This window comes from Vicia villosa, linkage group LG1, assembly GCF_029867415.1.
Source record: "Vicia villosa cultivar HV-30 ecotype Madison, WI linkage group LG1, Vvil1.0, whole genome shotgun sequence".
Lineage (NCBI taxonomy): Eukaryota > Viridiplantae > Streptophyta > Magnoliopsida > Fabales > Fabaceae > Vicia > Vicia villosa.
The window spans coordinates 189936849-189946825 of NC_081180.1; positions in this window are offsets into that span (position 1 = coordinate 189936849).

Below are 9977 nucleotides of genomic sequence, written 5' to 3' on the forward strand. Positions count from 1 at the left end.
TCTCTTTCAAAAGATTTTTTCCTCTCTAGGAAATCAATCGTGAAGACCATTTGACAATCAGGGCCTTATTACTGTTCACAAGGCTGAATAACCAGTAATTTCCCTAGCAAAGTCTCCAGGATCATTTTATCACTCGGCTGATAATTGATCATGTCCTCAAAATCGCTATCACGAGGCTGGTAGTCGGTAACCTTTTGTTCTGGTTGTATTATTTAACATGTCTATCACCATGCTGATAGTCGGTAATATTAACCGAACCTTTGAAACTATTTTTTACCTTGTCAAGTCTATCACAATGCTGGTAGTCGGTAATACAGTTTCATACATTTCACCTTCGCATTATTAACAAGTCTATCCTTGTGCTGATAGTCGGTAATGTCGATAGGTAAGCTTTTCTTACAAAGCTATCATTCCCCGGTGAAGCATACACTTGCTTTCCCAAAAAGAAAAAATGGATTCTCTTCCTAAAACGGATTGACACATCCTTCCCGATCTCTTGTCCCCAGTGGAGTCAGTTCTTGATATCCCCTCGGTAAAGATATCCTTGCATCATTCGCAATTTTGGTATCTTAGGTCCAAAATTTGCGTCTTCTGATATTTAAGTCTCTTCCACCCTATCAAAACGAAGATTTTCAATCTTCATATCTCAGTTTGAAGAAACGTAAATAGGGGCATCTGTCATACCCCAATTTTTGACCTAAGATACCACCTCATATCATTGCATATGCATCATTTGCATCTTTAACAAACTGCATAGCTTGTGTTTGCTACTTGTGACTCAACAGGGAATAAACAAGAAATCACTCATCAGTACGAGCAACAATCAATTAGGGTTTTGTTCCCCCTTCTTTTCAAATGAATCATCTTCATCAATAATCAACATTTGGTCCTCAGAGATTCATTTCAACAAACTCAAAGGCTCTGAATCAACCCAGTTAGGGTTTTGACTGAAGTTGGCATACTCCTGACTTTTGCTCAGGATTTGACCTAATGACTTGGGACATGACCTCAAGACCCCAAGTGCATCATTTTGACCTAATCTATTGGCTCAAGACATCTCCTACACAAGGATTGATCAACAGTGAAATTTCAAATCATCAGATTAGGGTTTTGAACTATCAGGGACTGAAATCAGGGATCACATTTGGGAAACCCTAAAAATCCCCAGGAAGTCAATCAAAGGTTTCAATCATCTTCAAATAATCCCTATGACAATATCCAATGGAAATTGTGTCTCAATTCAAGATCCACAATCATCAATTTCATCAGGTCGACAATTAGGGTTTTTGACCTAATTCACTGAACAACTGACTTTTTAATCAGAACATGGTGCCACAACTTAAACCATGGCTAAATATCCTCTAATGCCTCAATATAATCCATTCATACCATTCATTTGGTGAGGGTAGCCTGGTTCATTTGAAAACTCCAGAAACGCGATTCGTCTGAAAAAGTCAACTGTACAAGATCACCATTGACTTTTTGGAAATTTTGGTCAACCATGACTTTTGAAGTTTTAAATCATCAATATATGATATATGAAGTCATTTGATCAAGGAAAATCAAGAAAATCAATCAAGAATCAAAAAGTCAAAAGTTTGACTTTCATACTTGGAAATATTTCTAAGTGTTTTTCAATGGTTTTTTCCAAACTTTGGAAGGGAATTTCTCAAAATTTCACCTACAAACTGAAAAAAACTTCCAACATGAAAGTTGTAGATTTTTATCCAATGAACAACTTTGTCACATATAATGATTTTCCAAAAGATCAACCATTTAAGAGATATGGAGCTTCAAAGTTGGTATCTTTTGAAAAATGCACTTAAAATCTCATTTTTTTCAAAGTTCATGGATCTTTTTCACCCATTTCCTTAAAGGTCTTGAAGAAACTTTCAACTAGGGTATTGAAGTGTGTAATATGAGCTTTCCAAAATGTCCAAGAGCATGAAAAAATATGGAGTGTAGCCATGGTTTTGAAACTTCTTTCAAAACAAACTTTCAAACAGTTTTTCAAACGACGCATCTTTTAACAAAACAATCAACCATGTTTTATAAAATAAAACATGGGCCTCCATGTAGGTATAAGTCCCATTCCCGTACATGAAATTAGGTATTTCATTGTACATTCACCTTTTTGTACATACCTCGATCAGTTTGTTTTTTAACTTCGAATAACAAATCAAAAATGAAGGTTTTCTTCAAATCTTCCCAAAAAAAATACCATGGGCCTCCATGTAGGTATAAGTCCCAATCCCCTTTGTAAATACCTGTTTACATAGCTTTGAATAAACTCAAATGGGCCTCTCCCCGAGTATGAGTCCCGAGCCCCGTGTATACAAATGGATCATGCTTACAGGTATATTTCCTTCATAAACTCCATTATATACACACACCTTGTCATATATATGTATAACTGTTCATATTTGTTCATGTATTTGTTCATATTTGTTCGTACTTGTTCATATTTGTGATTGTGTTATATATGCTTGTTCAACTTAGTACAACACTAGGTTCCCCATAGCCTCCTATTGGGCTTCGTGCAAAGAATCTCCCTAGTTTAGGTTAGGACATAGAGTATGGTTTCCCGGTGAAATCGCTCTAAGAGCTCAAACCAACTATACCACGCCTCCTCTTGGGCTTCGTACAAACGACTTGTCCCTCCCATAGCCTCCTCTTGGGCTTACAATGCAAGGACCCTGGATTGTCCCTCCCATAGCCTCCTCTTGGGCTTACAATGCAAGGACCCTCGGATAGCCTCCTCTTGGGCTTCGTACAAGGACCCACGGACTTCTTATAAGCATCCCCAATATCCAAAACAAATACCCTAGGAGATTAGACATTTATCATCTCTATGATAGGAGTATCTCTTCTATATCATCACAAACAATCAATCAATCAAACTTTTTTGCCACAAGGCTGGCTAATTAATCAAACTTCTTTTTGCCACAAGGCTGGCTAATCAATCAAACTGTTTTGCCACCATACTGGCTGATTAATCAAAGTTTTTGTCACAAGGCTGACTTCATTGAAACTTTTGCCACAAGGTTGGCTGATTAATCAAAACTTTTTGTCACAAGGCTGACTTCATTGAAAGTTTTTGCCACAAGGCTGGTTAAACAAAAACATCTTTGTCATTCTAAGCACCATAAGTGGCATGGCCCAGGGCTTATAATGAAAATATTTTCAAAAATCAAACAGATGTATGTGATGATATAGATTAGATGCATCGAACATTAAGATGACATTTGTCTCTTTTCCTTTGCTTCCACTAGCATAAGTGGGAACTACGATTGCTCTGACTTTCTCGACATCCCTTTGAGAATACGTAGGCACAAGGTCGTATCCTTGGCGAGCAAAACTTCTCCCTCAAACCACTCAAACCTTAGCACCCGTAGACCCCGAGCTACAGATGCTCTGATTCCCTCTAAGGGATATGTATGCAGAGGATCGCGATGATCTTTGCGAGCATAATCAAACAAACACCTTAGGTTCCACCTATTTCACAAGAACTTCTCAATAACATGGAATAAAAAACATAGCAAAGAAACCTATAGAGTACTATAGATACGTTGGGTGCTATAGGTTATTGCAACTTTTTTCCTTTTCCTCCTTTGGAAACAATAAAAAGTTTGGTCGAAACAAAAGAAAAATCATTTTTATGAGCACTCGAGCCCAAAGAAGGCATCAGGTGTCTCATCCCGAAAAAAGATATCGATTTTTCCCCGCGACAGTCGGGCAGGTGCGTTCCTACGCGAGCGAGGAGCTCAATGGAGCCTTTTCTTTGGTCTGGTTGGGTTTGGGCCTTGCACTATGTTTGGGCCAAACGTTTGCCCAGTCCAGAACATTATTAAAACAATATGAGATATTATTATTATTATTATTATTATTATTATTATTATTATTATTATTATTATTATTATTATTATTATTATTATTATTATTATTATCTACTCTACTTAATATAAATCCAAGGTTGTCATGATGACAACCTAGGACACAACCCTAACCCTAATTCTTACATGGCATCATATTAGCATCCCAATACACCTAACACAAAGTATTAGGGTGTACCTTGTCATAAACACACATGACCTTATTATTATCATAAGCCAAAAGTTTTGCATCTTTAATATCTGATAGCACAATCAATGTTAGCTTTTAGGTTAATTAATTAGATTAGAGGTAAAAAAAATCAGGATCAAGACCAACATCAAAATTAAAAGCTACTCTAGTGTGTGTTCGAACAAGTAATCATTGCCTTAGAAAATCAAAATCAAAATAAACTAGTGCTAAGTGTGTGTGTTCAAACTAGTTATCTTTGCATTTTCATGATAACAAAAGCACTTAGAATGTATCAACATTTGATGTTCCTAATCAGTTCATGAGGCTATTAAGTACTTTTCAATGAGAAGAAAAAAAACAAGAGTCCAGAAGCCAAATATGGAAATTAATAATGGAATAACATCTTTATTACATTCCGCTCCGCCTTGTTCCGTTCCGCTCTATTCTGCTCCGTTCACTTAACTATATTCAAACATAGGTCGTGTTCTTAAATATGACCAACATACACTACCTTAAAAAAACTCAAAGGAACCCAATCCAAAATGCTGATTGAAATGATGCGTCCCATACCTCTCCATATAGTTTTCTTAGAAAATGCCACAATCACATATACCCGTAAAATGTAGCGTTTCTTTTGATTCAGCTTTTTCTCTCTTTCTATACTCCACAGTCCCTGGAAATTAAAAACAGAAATAAGTCATAAGTAAAAACTGACAATTCATTGGATAGGGAAATACAAAGTTACTAAAACAGAGATAGAAATAGCTGAATACTTTTCAATAAATAAAATAAGCCACCCAATTGTCCCAAAACTAATACCGATGAGTTTTCTACTCCAGGAGTCTGACCAAGTATCTCAACATTCCTCAACTTTGCCAAGTAAAGATCACGTTCCGTCTCAAGGCTGTCAATGGATAACTTCAATTTTGTTATCTGTTATAAACTGATATTAGAACTATGCACGCACAACAAAAGCATTTCAATATGTAATGATTGATAACAGACACAGCCATTCATAATTATATCAAGAAAGTTTTACTTACTGCTTCAAGCCAATGCAACAAAGCAAGTCTTTTAGCTTTGACATTTTTTGATAAACCTTTACCAACCTTAGCTATTCTTGTTAAAGTCTAGTAAAATTCTCAACCTCACACTACTACAAATAAAATATTACATGACGAAACTTTCGCGTCAGTAAAAAAATCAAGGTATAGTGTCAGGATGCATCATGCTTAATTTATTTTTCTATCTCAAACATAACATTTTTCCTGCCTTGTAATTTTCAAAAAAATTATTAATATTATTATTCACCTCTATTTATGTCATAGCCAAGATGATAGTTAAGTAATTTTTTAGGGGATTCACCAGCCTTAAAATAAGAAAATAATTTACCTCGGTTTTCTTATAAAACCGAACGGTATAATGATAAGATTTTATTATAAAAAAACTTATTTTTTTTTATTAAATTTAGCAGTTTTTTCTGTTTGATTAATTTAGTTGTTTCTTTAAAATAAATAGTTTTCTTTTTTTTTTTCATCTTTCAGGTTGAGAAAGAAAGTTAGTTATCAAATTTTCTCTCTTCTCTATTTTTTTCATCTTCATCTCCCTCCTCTTGTGTATCAACGCATTTAATGTGTTAACTCCTACAAATTAGTATCAAGAGCTCCGGTTCTGGTTTAAGGAAACACGAGTATATATATATATATATATATATATATATATATATATATATATATATATATATATATATATATATATATATATATATATATATATATATACACACGTGTGTGTGTGAAAAAAGAAAAAAATTGAAATTGAGAATTAGTTGCAAGAAATTTGAAGAAATTTACATGTAAGATATGCCTTATCCAAATTCATATGTTACAAGGCACATTGACAATAAACTGATTTATGACGAACATGATTACAATGCTAATACCGAACGACAAAATTTCCTTGTTTTATTTTGTGCACTTACATGTAATTAATTTTACTAGTGTAACATGTAAGAACAAGCATACACTCACAAATGAGTTTTTGATTCATGGCAAACATCACAAGCAACCAAATACAAAAGCATAAATGAATGACTCAAGACAATGGAAGATTATGAAGCTCAAATCACTCAGAAAATGGTATTGCATCTGTTAGGTCGACCAAGCAAAGCCCTAGGTCGACTCAAAACCAGAGCAAACTCAGCAAAACTGACAAGGTCACTGTTAGGTCGACCTACCCACACTCCCAGGTCGACCTAAACTGAATGGATTTACACATGTCACTGTTAGGTCGACCTACCCACACTTCTAGGTCGACCTAAACTGAAGAAAAGTCACAAAAACGCATTTCAACTGACTTTAGGTCGACCTAAACCTTCAACAGGTCGACCTAACTGGAAACAAATGACTTTAGGTCGACCTAAACCTTCAACAGGTCAACCTAACTGACTTTAGGTCGACCTAAACCTTCAGCAGGTCAACCTAACAGATTTTAGGCCAACCTAACAGGTCAACCTAACTGGGACAATTTCAACTCTGCTTCTGTTAGGTCGACCTAAGCACTAAAGTAGGTCAACCTATTTGCTGAATACTTCCCAAATTATGTGTTTTCTCTGCTCCAACATACCAACAACTATATATATCATTCCATGTTAATTATTCATCAACACCAACGACTGAAAGATACATAAACGCTTCTCATCTTCGTTCTTCGTCATCTCCAACACAATTACACATAATCATTCTTGCGTTGCGGGTTAGTGATAAGTTCGATAACGTCCATGGAACGGAATTGAAAATTCCTAGTGGGTGAAGGTTTGTGGGGTTTGTTGGTGAATAAAATCTGCGGGTTTTGTCCTCCACGACGGGTGGTTCTTGGGGGTTTTTATCAAGAGGCGTTCATTGAGGATTCGGCTGAGTGTAACGATTGAGGAACGGGGAGTTCAAGGAATCAAGACACTGCAGAAGGGAATCGAAGTGAAGCTCTTGGATAACCTTGATCTTGCTCAAGATTAAGGGGGAAGAAGATTCAAAGGATAGACATAATTGGTTTATCGTTTATCGCTTTGTCATCTTCTTTGTATAAACTGCTTTCAACATTAATGAAAGTTTTCCCAATTTCAATTTGGAATTGGGGGCAGACGTAGTCGTAGCGAGGACGGTCGACGAACTGCCTAAACAAATATCGTGTTCTTATCGCTTTTATCTTTTCCTTTTCATTATGTTCATAATTGGTATAATTGCTAAATTGATCAATGATTCAAGTGTTAAAATTGTGAATTAAAAGTTCTGCATAAACATCACAATTCACCACATCTTGAATAAGCATCAATTTGAATATTGTCACCAAGTGTTTGTCTATTTGCTTAATCCACCTTACTGCATTGCAAATCAAAGTTTGTCAATCTAGAACTTAATTGATATTCAATTGTGACACGTATTGACTCGATAGCATATCTCTTTATCTGTGATTTCAAATATTTTGTGGTTTTGTAACACATATAACCCTTTGCAATAGCGGTCCGGAATAGACGCAAGTCGATTCAGAACCGCTTTCGCTATAGTCTGTAAAAATCCCGGAAAAACTGTGTAGGATCTATTCACCCCCCCTCTAGATCCTTAGGCCAGCGTCTAACAAGTGGCATCAAGAGCTTGGTTAATTCCGTGCTATGTGAAACACTTATTGGAAAGATGGCTTCCGGACCTAAAGGGGCTCATAATAGAGCTCCAGTTTTCAACGGCGAAAACTACGGCTATTGGAAGGATTGTATGTGTGTCCATATCAATGCAATTGATAGGAACATCTGGACAGCTATTGTCAATGGTCCATTTCAGATCATGTAGCGGGGAAAATCTGACATCGAAGCCATGGGATTGACTCGAATCAATATTCCGTTTTGAAATCGCCACCGCGCTTTATTTTTTCAAAGGAAAAGGGAAAAGAACGTAAAACCCAAAGTTTTGTTTTTAAAACAAGAAAGAGAACTCAGGTTCGGGTGTTGATTATATGAGGGGAAGGTTTAAAGCACCCCTCATATCCGTGGTACTCCACGGGAACCTTTTTGAAAATCTGTGTGTGTGTGTGCTAAAAAACGGTTTGTTTTATTTTTAAAATAAGCTCGGCAAAGAGTTAAGCTTTGGGCCTACATACCTCCTCAGTGCAATGGAGAAGTCAGAGCTAATGTAGTTCCGCTTTTGGGAAAAACGTTTTAAAAACGAATAAACACTTTGTTGTCGTTAGAGAGAAATACTCAGCCATTGATCTTGAGCATGAGAACAAACAAGTTCTTTGCATCGCAAATGAAAGAAGGGCTCCAACTCGGATAAAATCAACGAGTATGCCACTAGCTCTCTCACGCGGAAAAGATCTCGTTATTATCAATCAATTTCAAAATCGTGGGGTATAACCACTCGTTTCGACAATTAACGGTGTCTAAACTTTTGAAGAAAAGCCACTAAGGGCGAAAGATATTTTTAAGAAAAAGGTTTTGAAAAGGTTTGCAAACATAAGAATATTTTGGAAAAAGGGAGAAGATTTTGAAAATTTAAGAAGTTGGAGGAGATGAAGAGGCTAACCTAGTGCACAAAATAAAAGCTAGGGAAAGAAACGGTCTAACCAAATAAGAAGCCAACACTTGACATTAAGAGCCAAGGTAGTTTTCCCATCCTTTGGATTTATCAATACCAACACATTAACACTTGGGGATCCAGATGAACTTATTGTCTTAGCACCACTTTGCATTAAGCACATTAAAATTCTGACGAAAATCGGGCAGAGTAACGGCTGTTTTCGGGTAAAATCCTTATATCAATGCCTTGGAATTAACCATCAAGGGCTTTAAAGGAAATACCTGCACACAAAAACATACAACAGTACAATGCCAGACAGACAGAACAATCACAGGATAATAATAGAATAGGTCCAGAGGTACTAGGTCCATAAGTCCGAATCTCCAGAATGCTAGGGATAGTAACCGATAGTCCAAAGAGAGCCTTATGTATTTTTTAGATTTTTGGTTATTTATTAGTGTTTTTTGCAAGAAAAGTAAAGTATGGTCCAAGTGGACAAAAGGAAAATGACGGAAGCATAAACATATGTCCAAGTGGACAAAGGGAAAATGGCGGAAAGTAAATATGATGAAATGATAAAGTAAAGCGATAAAACGAGAAATATAAAGAGCGGTAATATAAAGAGCGGTATAGTAAAGGTGCGGAAATTAAAGTTAGTTGTTAAATGTTAAAGATAACCATCTTGAAACTTGTCAAGTATGTTATCAAAGTTAGTAATGGAGATCGATGGTGAGTGAATGATGTACTCGGATTTAAATTCAATGGGGTTTATCAGAAGCTTGATAAAATCATAGCGACTACACGATAAAAACCTCCACAAGTCTTAAATCAACCGCATACAATTCTCTTCCATATTTGATCTTTTTTATTCGGGACACGAAATATTGCGCTATGTTAAGCAGATCGCCAAGTGATTTATGTAGAAATCACCCTACAACGAGGCCGGTCAAAACTTTATGTGCTAATGCATGCGAGAAGAACGATATGTAGATCGCCTTCCGAAAGCAATACCGCACGAAAAGAAAATAGGTAACGATCTAGTCTTTACTAAGAATCCATAAGAATTCTCAAAGTATTAAGACTTTCATCGATCAAAAGAAAAAAAGGAGAAGGAGAAGATAAAATGCATAAAGATAATCAACTCACACTATCATTAATATCATTCATCTAATATTATGGATTTGGTTCTTTCAAACCTATCAACATCCTAGATCCAATGATATTAATGAAATGGAGGAATAAGAATAAAATTCACAAAAAGATAATCATAAGAATGAAAACAAATTGATCTAGTCTTCATCAAGAATCCATAGAATTCTCAAGATGTTAAGACTTTCATCGATCAAA